This window comes from Lissotriton helveticus, chromosome 1_1 (genome assembly GCF_964261635.1).
Source record: "Lissotriton helveticus chromosome 1_1, aLisHel1.1, whole genome shotgun sequence".
Classification (NCBI taxonomy): domain Eukaryota; kingdom Metazoa; phylum Chordata; class Amphibia; order Caudata; family Salamandridae; genus Lissotriton; species Lissotriton helveticus.
In genome coordinates, this window is record NC_136057.1 from 65496668 (window position 1) to 65512082 (window position 15415).

The 15415-nt window shown below is 47.1% G+C and overlaps 1 protein-coding gene across 1 annotated transcript in view; it reads left to right on the plus strand.

Annotated features, from left to right (window-relative positions):
• The window catches only part of LOC144758378 (uncharacterized), a 687536-nt gene that overhangs the window by 389717 nt on the left and 282404 nt on the right, over positions 1 to 15415 (plus strand).

The following is a 15415-nucleotide window of genomic DNA, read 5'->3' on the forward strand; positions in this document are numbered from 1 at the left end:
ATGTGATGTAAGCCGCTTGTTTACCGGTGTCAGGCGCAATCGTATTGGGAGGATAGCTGAGTGTGGTGTGTGATTATTCTTCTGGAGGTAGTTAGTTTATCCACATGCCTCAGAAGTGCTGTCCAACAAGAGTAAAAAGGAACCTCGAACATGCAGAAATGAAGCCTACACTGCAGAAAATCAAAACGCTTATGACAGACTACATTTGCCAGTCAAAAGGTGAAAGTATATCAGAGCTCAGATTAACTATTCAGAGGGTTGTGGCTGCAGAATGCAGATGTAACACGACACCCACCTGGGTCTCTCCTTGGTTATATGAGGCTATAACCACCAAGGCCACTGGAATTATGCGTCAGTGAGGGAAACTTATGTGGCACGGTTGAGTAAATTGTGCAGCAAGAAAAGACAAATTATGCGGCGCATTTTGTGACTGTATTACTTCATTATTTTATCATTTTTACACCTGTTAAAATGTGTCCATTGGTTGCACATCATTATTACCAGTCTAACACCCAAATATATAGCAATAAGCAACATAAAGGTGACCAGTCAAGCTTTGCAAGGATCCTTCCACTGCGTGGTAGCACATACTGCTATGTTTATAGTAACTTTTGAACCATTTGAGCTCAAACGTTTTTTTGTTAAAATTTGCAGGGGGTGGAATATATGACAAATGCAGCAAATCTATAACTGTGGAAAATACAGTGGTTGAACAATCGTATAATACCAGTGGTGCGAACCAATCAAAAAGATGGGCGGGGCTTCAACTCCGCCTTCGAGAACTTTGGAATCTGTATTGAGTCCAAGAGGATGCCGAGAGCAGCGCATTTGTGCTGCTTTCGCCAGCTGAGACCTAAAATGTAACAGGTGTGACTTCATGTTCAAGGTAAAAATGTGCAGAAAGGACTTATAGAGCGAATGCATATGAAACCTCCACTTGAGGGCACAAAAGGCACTTTTTCAGGAGAAGGTCGAAGGTCTGAATGGAACAGTCCTGGAAACTCGCAGTAGAGTAAGTACACCTCAAACATGACGGAGTGGTGTGGTTCACTGGTTAGAGGCGGCAGACCCAGAAGCAGAGAACGGCCCAGGACCAGGGTTCAATTCCTGACGCGGCAGGGTCGTGGACCAGGGTCAGCGGACTCGATAATTCTCGCTTCGGTGCCTACTCTAACCAGGGATCACACTCGGCAACTCTGGGCATTAGCTTGCCTCATCTCTACAACGGCCCCCCACATTCGCCGGGGATGCCTGGTTTCACCTTGGAGATACCCAGTAGGGACAATCTCACAGGGATAGCCAGGACGGGTTCCCCAGCGGTCTACAGCGCCACGACGCCTAAGGGAAGAAGTGCGCTTTACAAGACACATACATTTAAGGAGTTGCATTCCACAGTCAGATGGCAGCCCCTTTCCAGAATGGGCCTTATCGAGAGTTTCTAATGAGACTGTACAGGGTGGGAGGCATGTGTGCTGCTTTCGCCAGCTGAGACCTAAAATCCGAATCAGCGTTTTTTATTTAGCAGTTGACACTGGCAAGTGAGACACAACCTTTACACAGACTTGCTCAGTCAGGGAGACTGGGGGACCCTGGGCACTTCACAGGACTTCTCGGCACTCTGCCACATTTCCTCTGTTCCTTCTGGGCCATTCCTCACAACGGACTCTGCTGCTGGTCCTCCTCAAGGGCAAACAGACTTCTACCGGACAAGGCTCTCTCCTCTACCCTCTCATCAGACAGGCAGCTCACAGGGTCACTGCCCAGGGCAATAGTTTCATCCCGGAAGACTTGCAGAAGCCAGGCAATGTGCCCTCCCCTATGGGGGAGTCACTATCAGTGATACTTATCTTGAAACAGCGGCTCTTCGTGTCGGGCAGTAAAGCAACTTGAGTTACAACAAAGCCCATATGATTGCGACCCACTTTTCTGTGGTATTTTCAGACCCTGAATGCTTATTCCTTGTCTGGGTTTACTGGTTTCCCTGGTTGCATTTCATTGTCCATTTTCTTCTGTAGCATAGACAAGGACTTTGTGCAGGGTGATTGCTGCTCACAGCAGGTAGTGATGAGCACAGTGAGTGTGAACCTTCTAAAAGGCGGTCCTGACTCAATCCCTTCACCCTTGTGTCCAAAGTTACACCCTTCTGGTCTGGATTGCTGCCAATGTTGCCCATCTTGTGCCATGTTAAATGATGGACAATCGAACATGGATGCAACTGGTAACAACATACATACACATGTGTAAACAATATAGAGCTCTGCTACCTTATATTATAAATACACGTCTCAAAATTCAAACGGGATGCCAATGCAGGGTCTGGTCATGACTCGTGAATGGAACTTTACTCAATGCCCTGTAGGCATCGCGGCCACCCTCTGACAGGTAAAATGGCCTGTTCAGCTGTTGACCTCTAAGAACATGGTACGCTGCCACCACTACTCACTGTACATAGCCAGGGACACAGACCGTAGTCTTTGCCCACCAACAGTGTGCTTTTAGTGTCCTTCTACGTCCCCAGAGCCAGGCTCTGGGTCTTTGGGTCAATTTTGGGCCTAGTCATGCAGTGTGCACACAGTATCTTCTGCCTGCTGAGGCCAAAATGAAATCAGGATACCAGAGTCACTTGCAGTTCCGTCCCTCAAGGCAAGGGTGCACGGGCTTTGGCCAAGGTGGGGGAAAGGGTGAACAAGCAGGGCTCAGCTAGTCTATATTGTTGTCTTCCCCTAAAACAATTGGCCTCTGATATTTACATTTATTTATTTTAGCCTTCATTTGTAAAATCACAATATACGGCAGCAGAACTTTGAGCTGTATGAGGGTCCTGCCAATCAGGGAAGAGTGGGAGGAATTGTAATATAATATACACATCTAAAATGAAGAGAAAATGCAAGTTAAACTATTCTGTATGAAGTGGTCAATTGCTTAGTGTTACAATTTCTAATGCCTTCATCTCAAACTGAAGGGTCGCTAATTTGAATCCTGGTTGATGCACTAGGAAATAGTGACTTGTATATTTACAGTGCTAGGACGTACCTGCCTGAGAGAGACAGCACTTTGAACAGGAAAGCCAATAGTTTAAAGAAAGAATTAAACAAAATATAAAATACGCTACACAAATTATAGGATGGGCTGGAGAGAGTATAAGATCAGTAGCACTATATTTGCAAAAAGGTAGAACGTGTAAATGCTTACTGTGCTATCAGATGTTACAATTTTAGAATCTGCAATCATACTGTAGCTAGTGTTGACCTTTTTTAGGTCTCGCCTAGACGAAAGCAAAGCGAAGCTTTGCTGTCTAGGGCGAGACGACTTATGTTGTTACTTTCAGGTGAATGAGGACAGCAATGTTGCACGAGCTTTCTCTTCCAGAGATTGTACCTCGTGAGCGCGCACGTCGTCACTCACGCATGCGCACAAAGAAAGCCATACACACTGCATATACACACACGCACCCCCCCTTAATCAGACACACAGCGCACACAGACAGACAGACGCACGCACAAACACACTCAAACAGACACACGCGCATACACCCCACCCCCACTCACCCCTCCTCTCACTCAACACACTTACCTGTTCTTGCGGTGCTCGGCGGCGGTTCTGCTTCTCCGGCGGCGGTAGCGCTTTGCGGGGCTCTCTCACCACATGAGAGCCCCGCCTTCCCCATGCGCCCGCCCGCCCGCTCTTCACCCGGTCCCCCATCTCGGGACCGGGACTCAATGCGGAGCCTTCGTGGCTCCTCGGGCAGCTCTCTCTATCTCTCGCGGCGATGGGGTGGGACTTCCGGTTGGGGCCGCGCTGGGATTGGCCGGCTTCCCAACCGCTTCCGGGTCGTCGCGGGCAGTGCGGCGGCCCGGCACAGCCATGATGCGTATGCTTTGCCTCCAATAAATACTATTTAGCTGATCATACCCCACCCCACCCCCTTTCACTACTCCATACACGTAGAACGCACACTTAACAGCTCGTTCATTTAATTGAAAAGCTGGTTTCCTGTCACGAACAGTGGCTTTCTAGGTTGTGTATCAGTAAAGTCGGCGCCGGTAAGCGGGGGAAATAATGTAGGTGACACAGACATTCTGTGCTGCTCGACTCTGATCAACGTTGGGGCGCTGGGAGTGGGCTGGAAGAGGTTTGGCTGTAGAAGGAATACCACCTGGAGATTTTGCTATCTGGCACCGGAGATCAGGCTGGGGAGTCTGTTGATATACCGCACAGGGTTTTCAGTTGCCACCTTCTAGGATAGGCAAACTAGTGCAAATAATCCCGTCTCTGGTTCTGTGCAGACCAGGGAAATGTTGGAAGACAGTGTACACACTTTGTTCCCTCCCTAGTTGTTATTTAATGGTCACAGATCACAGGACTACCCTCGAGTTGGATTCTCAACTCATAACTGAATGCACTATTCCCTCACTTCAAGTTAAAAGTGCTGAGGAGAAATGTTCATTCACGTTTCTCTTTCATTTTATGCAAATACCGAGCTAGCACTGCTATCCGACGAGCCATGCACTGATTGATATTTATTTTATTTCCCAAAAGACTAGGGGTATTTTCCATTCGCCCGTTTGGAGTGGCTTTGTCCGTGACTTTTATTTTGTTTAACGGCAGATTCATGAAGCATTTTTTTTCATTGAGCAGTTCAGCTACCAGATAAGCATCTCTTCTATTTTAAAATAAAAGATTCTTCGAAGACGTGTGGAGCAAAAGGTCTCGCATTAATAAATGTTTGAGCTATTGGTGTTGCGTTATTATTAGCAATGCCAATAGCTCAAACTTTAATAATGCGAGACCTATTGCATTGCAAATGCTTGTTTTAGGTTGCATGCAGCCTACATATAGAAAATGGCCCTGCCGGGGCGCTCTCCGCTGCGCCTAACCAATCACAAAGCGTTGTGATTGGATTAGGGGAGAAGGAAGAAAGAGGCTGCCTAAAAGGGCGCCAGGACTCCGGAGCAATCAACAAAAGAAGGTTTTGGGTCCTGTCACTGACCAGCCAGGACCTCAACAATCGCATAACAGAACACAGTAGCTAGTCAGATTTATTTTGTAATTGTTAAGGACACACCCAGCCTGTCTGTACTGCGTGAACCACAAGTTTGTTTAGAGAAAATTTATTTTCATTTTTATTTTTATTTCATTGATTTATCCGTATGTCTTCAAAGGCATATTTGTCAAAACAATCAAGTCAACATTCAGGCATGTATGTGCACAATATATACAAGTGTAGAACATGTTCACAATAGATACTCAAAGTTCAGGACACCAAAAAGCAAATTGCTACATACAACGCAAATTGAAACATAAAAAACATTTCACAAAAAGACCAATTGTGTACCAATGGACAGGCGGACACAGGAAAACAATGAAACTGCCTGCCTGTCTCACAAAACCTGTGATTAGGTTTTTTAAGGATTGAACAGCTGGGGCCAATGACAGTAATATTAATTATTCCCTGGCTGCACCCTTCTTCCTTGTCACAGGCTGGGGGTCAACGCGTTTCGAACCACTGGTGATTACAAGGTTCTCCTCAGGACGTGGACTGGGTGAATCCTTTACTGTAAGACATGGGATTTGGTGTAAATATTGTGTTGCGGTAACATAGTAGTGACCTCTCTGACTAAAGTGGAAAGATTTAAAGAATTACCTGCAGGAAGCACGCAGGGGCTGCAGGAGTGGTATGCAGCTTCACACGATATGGAATTTCTGAAAAAACAAGGGTCGGTGACGGTCAGGGCTGCTAAGCTAGGCTATACCCAACGAGTACAAAATGATTTAAAAGTGCTGCCTGCTGTCCTACCTGAACTTGAACTTGAGAGCGGGAGGAAGAAACGTTGATGGAGACGCCCGGGAGTTAGTCCGGAGATCACGAGGGGTGATGCTCTCTTTCACTTGAACACTAAATGGAAGACGAGGAATGTTAGAGGGCGTGCAAGGCCCCTAGCTAGTATGTTGCAAATCCATTTCGCAGATGGATGGATCGTGTACTCACTCAGACGGGAACTGAAATGAATCCGTTCCGCGGCCTCCGGCATCTGACATGTACCGCCGCGGGCCAGCTGCAGTGTATTTGAAAGGAGGAAGAGCTGGGACGGCTCAAACCGTAGCAATGGAAAGCGGACAGAGCTGACAAGTTCCGCTGGAGCTGGTACTTGTAGTTCAACAACCGTTGCAGGGTAAAGGACCTCGCCTGAGCACAGCTGATGAAATGCAAGTAGCAATTTCGAATCGGCCACACTGCCTCTGTCATTTGTATTCATTATAGATAAAACTACTCGAGGTGCGGGGGTGACACTGGGAACACTGGGAAATAGCGCAGCAGGTAAAAGGTGATATTGTTTTTTATAGGTTTTTTGACCGCCATAAACACATTTGTTTATGAACGTACAAGAGTAAAAAAGCAAATAAGCAGCACGGCTCAGATCAGTTTAACAGGGGTGCAGACACAAAAAATGGGAGGACAGGTGGCTGAAGAAAGTTGATAATTTACAAGTTACCCAGTTCGGACAGTTCATTCAGGCCTGAGTTGGCTGTATCAAACTTGAGAATAAGGTAGGCCTCTTTCTGGGAAAGACGTGTGTCCGGATCTCCACTGCCGCCCCTGATTACTGCCAACACGGTCCATCTGATGTCATTAACTGAATGCTTGTGTTGTAGGAAGTGGGACACCAACGGTGCTGTTAAATTCTTGTTGTTATTCCTTGATCGTTGTTGGATGATTCTTTGTCGGACCTCCTGTGTGGTCTTACCGATGTACACCTTATTGCAGGGACACTGAATGGCGTATACTGTGTATTTTGTTTTAAAGTTCGTATGTTCATCATGACGCCAGAATTTAGTGCCGTCTGTGAAGAGGGTGCCCTCCACTGTGAGATCACAAACGGTACACGTCCCACATTTGCGGTGTCCGTTGACTGGACTGGCACCGAAGATGGTACTTTGGGTGTCTTTTTTGGCTGGAGGACGCGTGGATGTTATCAGCTGACCAATACGATTTTTCTTCTAGGCGAAGAGTGCTAAACCCACATCAGGTAGGATTTCTTCGACCAGATGCCAACTCTTCCTGATGATTTTCTGAAGTGGATGGGTGTGGGGACCGAAGGTTGACACACATACGATTCTTTGGGTCGATGGAAGTGTGGCTCACTGGTTAGAAGCGGCAGACCCTGAAGCAGAGGTCGGCCCAGGACCAGGGTTCAATTCCCGACGCGGCAGGGTCTTGGGTCAATGTCCGCGGACTCGATAATTCTCGCTTAGGTGCCTACGCTAACCATGGGTCCCACTCTGCAACTCTGGGCAATAGCTTGCTTAATCTCCACAACGGCCCCAGCAACGCCGGGGATGCCTGGCTTCACCTTGGGGTGCCCTCTCACAGGGAAAGCCAAGACGGGTTCCCCAGCGGTATACAGCGCCAGGACACCACGTAACGAGGTAACAGTGCGCTTTACAAGTATACATACATTACATACATACATACATTACATCTTTTTTCCAAAAGATACTCCCTAGGAGTCCATCTTACTCTTTTCATAGAGTGCTTCAACAACTTCCGGGGATATCCTCTTTCCTGTAATTTGGCGATCAGTGCCTGTCCTTGTACATCAAAGTCCTGCACTGACGAACAATTCCGCCTCACTCGGAGGAACTGCCCGTAGGGGAGGTTGTTCTTGAGACTCCTCGGGTAGTAGCTCCTATAATGCAAAGCATTATTTTTGTCAGTCTTTTTTTGGTATAAGGAGCAGGTGGCAAGCAGGAGCTGAGGCGGAGGCGCGTGATGCGATCCCGAAGGAAGCAGGTACGTTTTTTTATTATATGTAGATAAGATACTGATAGATTACCCCCCGGCTTGAACTCACCCGCTTTGCCGGCCGCGACTGTTACATGACCGCATGGGATCCGATTAAATGTTCCCACCATAAATGCTTCATCTTCCTAAAATTATGGAACCCTATCATTGAAAAACAATTAGGCTTTATATCAACAGCAGGTGTCTTCTTTGATTGACAGTGCATGGTAGCACTGTTTGCATGAATTTGCGTATTAATATGCCAAGGTTCTTACGTATAGTGTCACCATCGTTTCTCAGGCTGACAAAACCAAAAGCGTTCTCTGTTAACAAGCAAGATGCAAGATGCTATCACGGTTTTCCAGCGTACCTTATCCTCCGACGCATTTTGTAGAGAAGGCTTGTGCAGTGGCGTAACGAAAGTTGAAGGGGCAAGGTTCACAGAGGGGCCCCCCTCCAGGTTTAATCCGGAGCTCTCCGGCGTGAGTACAGTACTGAGGGGACTGCGGGGGATGTGGGGACCTGTGTTATGTCCCTGGGCTTGTGTCTTTGCTAACTATTCAGGAACTTTCATAACCGTATAGCCACGTAACAGTTGAGCTGAAAAAGACACTGGAATAAAAAGAAGATGGCGTTTTCCCAAGTGGAGTATTGGTTAATAAAGATAGTCTGTGAGACTCAAACACGGTGCACATAAAGCCGCCCACCCAGGGTAGACGATACGGTTGTATCAACGTCTAGTGCAGTTATCTGCATCAACAACGTTCTTTACTAAGCTCTCAACTGTGGATTACTGTTAGCATCCTAAATCCCACAGTCTCTGCACTGTAAAACCGAGCAAAACAAATCAAACTAGAATACGATATACATAGCATGTGCATATTTACTGATCTGTTGTGTCCTGCAAACACTATTCCATTCTGATGACAGGCTTTTCAGGAGTCATAGGAGGGTTGAGTGCTGAAGTGCCTGGCCTGGCCTGCAAGAACTCTCTGCCTGTTTTCTGCTTCCCGCTGAGCTGCTTGTGTTCCTGCTTGGAATTCGGCATCTCTCCTGACACAATATTTTATGTGCAGTTTCAAAGATGCTGCCGTGTTTTATGTTGATAATATCTTAATTAACCCTGGGCGTAGTTCGCGGAGCCGCACTCCGCGGAGCTACGCGAAGACGCACTTGCACTCCGCGAGCTACGCGTAGCTCCGCGGACATGCGTAGTTGCTTGCTAGACCCGTTCGCGCGCCGTTTTTCGTCTTCGGGAGCGCAGTGCGCGTGTTCGGGGCGCCGCCTGCATGCTCGGGATGGCTAGCGCGCTAAGTTACCCAAGAGGTTTGTCCCACCCGCTTGCGTTCCCTTATTTCCTGTTCCGGGTCACAAGTCACGTGTTCGGGTTGTGCAAGACATGTTCGGGAACTCATCTTCTCGTTCGCACTCCAAAAGTGCGTGATCGCGCTAAATATCGCGCGAACCTACCTACGCGGTCACGACGGGCATCCTCGCGCGTCCTTATGATGCTATCGCGCATCCAAATGACGTTATCGCGTTCGCACAGTCGCACGGGATTGTGCGGGAGGGTTTACAAACATGGTGGCACACGCGACCGGGAAAAAGCGAACGCAGAACCGAGGTAAGCCATTGCCGCGCACACGATAATGTCATTTAGCGCGCGAGAACTACGCTACGCACCGGATCGCGGAGTAATCGACAGCTACGCGTTCTCCGCGGAACGCGGAGTTGCCGAAACTCCGCAAGCTCCGCGAACGGAGCGTAGTTCTTCGCCCAGGGTTAATCTTAATAGCCTCCCCTCTAAATGACCCGTCCTCCAGTCCACCCTGCCAGGGCCGTATCTGTGCACCACAGATTGTCTTCCCTGCAGTGTCGTCGACCAGATGCCAGACAAGCAGGAGGCATCTCACACTCTCACTGCCTGTTATGTGTGGCTCAGTCCTTAATCTTTACAATAGTGAACTTCATTATTCTTTTCTTGCTAATAAGCTGTGTGGCTAATCTCTCATTCACAGTCCTCTGCGGGGCTTCCCGAAGAGGGACACATAACCATGGGGTCAGGCCACTTTTATCTTGGCTGTTTCCAGGTGTAGTCACAGCAGGGAATGTACGAGAGCAGTGGGATTCGTGAAGGTTAGTCATGAATAGGAGTGTTTTTCACTCCCCATCTCGTGCAAAGTGCCAGTGGGTGGGTCAATTCAAGACTTAGGGCCAGATGTAGGTAATCCAGATTTACCGATTCTAAAAATCCGAATTCGGTATTTTAGAATCGGTAAATGGGATGTAGGTATTCATTCAGTAAGTATTACCGGATCTGTAAGATTCGGTAAATACAATACCGATTGGGTAAAAGGGGGAACACATTGAAGGGTGGCAGGGTGTCACTTTGATACCCTGTTGCACCCCTGAATAGTGTATGGGTGCATATGTGGCACACATACATGCCCTAAGGGCATGTATGTCTGCCACATGGCACTGTAATAATTTGCAAAAAATTGCTTCTTTTGGGGTTTTTGATATTTACCACCAACTTGTAGTTGGTGGTAAATATCAAATCCTAAAATGGGAAAAGCACTCATTTGAGTGCTCCCTACATTAAGGTTTCGTTAATTTACCGAATCGGTATTTAAGAATTCGGTAATTTACTGATTCCTTAAATAACCGAGTCGGGAAATTATCGAATCCTTAAATTAGGCCCCTACATCTGAAAAGCCTAATACCGGCCGGTAACGGCCGAAATTCTGTATTTCGGCCATTACCGACCGGTATTAGGCTACCTACATCTGGCCCTTAGTTATTTTTTTTTAACCTAACTACCTCATTCGCCCTTCTTTCAACAGACATGTATCGGAGCTGGCTGCGTGCTTAAGAATCACACCACAGGCTGCGTATGTACATAAGAATCATAAGTGTTTGTTTTATTAAACATCATTTTCATCTGCTATTGTGTTGTACAAACTGTGAAGAGTTCATTTTTTTAAATCGGGGCTGCATTGTGACAGGCGTTACCAAACCAGAAACGACTTTTGTCTGTAATTGTTTAAGCAGTTCTTAGTTCATTAATTATTAACTTCTTTTGAGTGCCAGATGTATTCAACTTTGGTCTGTGAAATATAAAACGTGTCTTTGTAACTGCCCCGCAATGACGTCGGGAATAACACCAATTCATCAGAAAAACTTTTCATTCCGACAGCAAGATGGCGGCCGCTTGAGTCGAGTGAGCGTCACTCCCTGTCTCACCTGTGAGTTTAGATGGTTTGGAGCTGCTAAGGAGTCGCCGAATGAGCTGCAGTGGAGAAAGGCTGTAGCGGTAATTGAAAACGGGGCCCAGGATTCACAAAGAGACGGTCGGCAGAAGTGCAAAAGTGGCGTTTGATTAAAGTTTGGCAAAATTAATGCTGAGGGAGATCCGGAGGCTGTGGTTGCGGTCTGCACGGCTCGCTTTCACCATCCTTCGAAGCCACGCACACCTGGGAGCATGGCAGGCGTGGTCAGCGGAGAAAGCCCAGCAGTGTTGTCTCGAGTCGGCCGGTGTTCAGCTCAGCACAATGCCGCCGAGGAAAAATGGAAATGGGAACGGACCCGCAAATATGGTTAAACCTGCGGGGGAAGTGTCAACCCACGGGACAAAGAAACAGCACTCCTCGGGAGAGAAAACGGAGAGGCTGGGTAAACAGGATAAATCGGACAAAGCGGATAAAGTCGACAAGAGTGGCCCCCGAGCTATGCCGGTGAGTGCAAAGAAAGCAGGGCTAGTTAAAGGGAAACCTCCTCCCTCCGCAGGCTCCAAAGAGAATGACATTGTTGGCACTAAAGACCATGGGAGACCGGGGATTACTGCTGCTGCTGTACCAGGGGCTATTACAGTCGCACCGGAGGGGCCAGGACAGGGGAAAGCAGTTACAGTCCCTGCTATGTTTTCTGGAGAGACCGAGGGGAAGACTGTTGGTGGTGGTAAACGTCCTGAACCAGCGCTGGCACTAAATTCGCCGGTCAGTGGGAGTGCTGTTGATATCACCAGGGACCAGCGTGGACCGGGGCTGCAGAAAACAGGGACTGAGGGTAATTTGAACTCCGGCAGTGAGGGGGAAGAGCGGAGTGACAGCCTTGAAAGTGGGCCTCTCTCTCAGACAGTGGAAGAGCCATCTCTCCCGATCTTTGAACTGATCATTGAGGAAAGAAGCCCTTGTCTGGAAAGCAGATCTACACAAGGCACAGCTGACAGAAGCCCTGCCTGGAAGGAAGATTCGCACAAGGTGCAGCTGACAGAAGTCCTGCCTGGAAGGAAGATCTGCACGAGGCACTGCTGACAGAAGTTCTGCCTGGAAGGATGATCTGCACAAGGCTCAGCTGACAGAAGTCCTGCCTGGAAGGAAGATCTGCACAGAGCACAGCTGACAGAAGCCCTTGCCTGGAAGGAAGATCTGCACAAGGCGCAGCTGACAGAGGTCCTGCTTAGAAAGGAAGGTATGCACAAGGTGCAGCTGACAGAAGTCCTGCCTGGAAGGAAGATCTGCACACGGCGCAGCTGACAGAAGTTCCGCCTTGCGGTGACCTCAAAGCAGTGAGAGACCCACAAACCACAACATCCTTCAAGCCCAGCTAGCCACACTGGACACAATGTACATCAAAGGCCTGATTTAGATTTCAGCGGATGGTTTATTCCATCACAAATGTGACAGGTATCCTGCCCGCCCCATTAAAAATGCATTACATCATGTGGCAATCATAATAAAGCAGACAGGATATATGTCACGTTTTGATTAGGCCTTGGTGTAGTTCGCAGAGTTTTAATTTGCAGAACTCCATGAAACTTCACACTCTGCGGACTTCCGCAAGTGGCAGAGTTTGTTAAATTGCTCTGCTCTCACTGATCTTTAGTGCCAGGAATTTGTCCAGCATTATAAAATCATCATGAACGGCACTACGCGTCACGCCAGAGGGCGCTGCTGCTTTCTGCCTCTCAAGTTGACATTCTAATTGAGTGGCAGCTTCATCAACGAGAATGGTAGATTTCTACACTCAAGTGGTCGCGACCTCCCGCAATGAGAAATCTCGCCAGGAGGTCTAGCGCATTATATTTTCTCACAAGCGCTCGCCACCTTACCGTTGGCGAACCGCTTGAGAAAAAAACCTCCGTTTTGCATCACTTTGTGGAGTTTTTTGGAACTCCGCACCTGTGGGCAAAACTTCACAAGCTCCCCCGGCAGGGCGGAATTCTTACACCACCCCTAGTTTTGAGGCAATAATCTGTTGGACAAACTCCTAACCAGGCCCTATGTCTGCAATAAGTGTTGTAGAAGAAGTGAGATTCATGGCCATGTGACTATCAGGCCATTATCTAACTTCTGATGAACCCCACAGAGTGAGTGGCAGCCACAGGGCAGTAGGGGGCCGAAGGACAGGAAATTAGTAAACTTGAATATAAGAAATATGGAAAGGTAGAAATGCTGCATCACCTGTGGATAACTGACACATCCTCCCAATCTTCAAATGCCCATCCAGTCACAAAGTGGCATCCTGGGCCCCAAAAGGACAACATCATACCTGATGCCATGTAATGGTGGAAAAGGGGGAAAAAGAGTAATATGCACGCATCTGCTGCGGGGATATGTCAGGTAAATTATTGGTTGTGATGGATTCTCTATAAGTACTAAATGACTAATATTGTTGAATATTAAATTATATGAATCAACGTTTGTTTGCCTTATCTGCGCTTATAATGTAAAGGATGGGCCTTACAGTGAACCCCTTTTTCTGTTTTACACAAAAGCCCTGGAAAGAGCTGCATCTTACAGAACTTTATATACTTTAGGAAGAACTAAAGACTTGCTTTTTAAAGTTGTCTTTCAGGGCCAGAACCAGGTGCTGTAAGCTGCACTAGTTTCAGGGAGATGGACAGATGTTATGGCGATAGGAAACCCCCCTCAACTCACTATAATGTTCCAGTCTTCCTGGTACAAAGAAACCAGAAATGCTTGAACCAAGGGAGCTGTTGAAAGTGTCAAAGGTGACCTATGAACAGCGAGGTAAAGACAGGAGTTGGCATTTGAGATGATCTTAAGTGAATAGGAAAGGAACGAGAAGAAGTGTGTGAATGGAGTTACTTTTGTTGTTTACTTCGTAAGGAGTTACTGGAAATTTTGCAGCCCCGCCTGATCTATCTCTTGTTCTAAAATCTATTGTTGTTTAAATGAAATCTTGACCCTATGCGTCTATCTTAAGCTATACCTCTAGCACTTGGGTGCCTCGTGAGCGCCCTTACTCTGTAAACCCTGGTAAATCGCCTCCTTTTCAGACATATCTGTGTATGAAGAAATATTCCTTGCTAAGTTTCAAAGGCGGTAAAGAAGAGGGGGAAGATTTACTAATAATTTTGCACTGTGCGTCACAAAAGTGGCACAAAATGGCGCAACATCTTTTTTCCTAATTTACTTTCCAGCGCTGAACTTGTTTTGCGCTGGAAATTACGTAAAAGTAATGTGACACTGCGCATAGCATTGTTTCACATTACTTTGTGCCATGGTGGCCTGCCAAGGGGGGTGCATGGGCGTTCCCATTCAACCACCCAAGGTATCTCACGCTAAACCCAATTTACCAAATACAGTAGATTGGGTTTAGTGTGAGAAAACTGCACCCTTTTAAACTAGGTGCAAGGAAGGAGAAATGCTTTCATTTCTCCTTCCTTTTCTGACTTTGCATGTGTGCTGCACTGTGTAGCACACATACAAAGTGGGAAAAGCTTTCCCTCGAGTCTGGCATAGTATTTTGTACAGAAAGGCTGTCCTTCCTGTACAACACCTATTCTGGACTCACACACACTCTCGGCGCTAAGGTGTGTGCATGGCGAAGGCCCGCTGTAATTAGTGCCAGAACAAGGGAAAGGCAAAGGCTCCCTCCCTGTCGCGCAATGCAGCGCAGCCTCATGGGGGGTAGGGGTTGCACAGTATTGCGTGGAGATTAGGTAAATCTTTTACAACCAGTTAAACATTGTGAATTCTCATTCCATTATGTTTCAATTTAGTAATTTTAAATATCTTTACATCCAACAGAAAACAAGCCTTGAATGTATGAAATGACTATCAATAAAGAAGCTAATGCTGTATATCTTCAATAATAGCAGAAATAAGGAGCTACAGTATTCAGGAAAACATCAGCGCAGTCGGCGACAGAGGAACCTGCACACAAACTGACAGATCTCGGATGACGCATACAAGAGCAGTTCGGTGGATGTAAGAGTCTGAGCTACGCACCTCCATGCCACAAGACGAAGAAATGACCTTAGTAAAATTAAGGCAACAACAATAACAAATCGCCTCCTGTATAAACAAGTGCCCAATAACAACTTTGATTATGGTATCGGTATGATGTGATTACAGCCATCATTCAGTGCTCTGGGTGAATTGTAAACTCTTTCTGGCCAAACCACCGCAACCGGAGAAAAGCACAACAGAGTGGAGCCAGACAACTGACGGGTAAAGGAAAGACGAGTTCTTCTATCTACAATACAAAAGACTGTCCCAATTTGCACCGGCCGGAAGGAAGATACAACTTTACCCGCAATCGTGCTTAGCCATAATCCAATCTAAAGGCACAATCGGCTCTACAGAGACACCTTCTACGTATTGG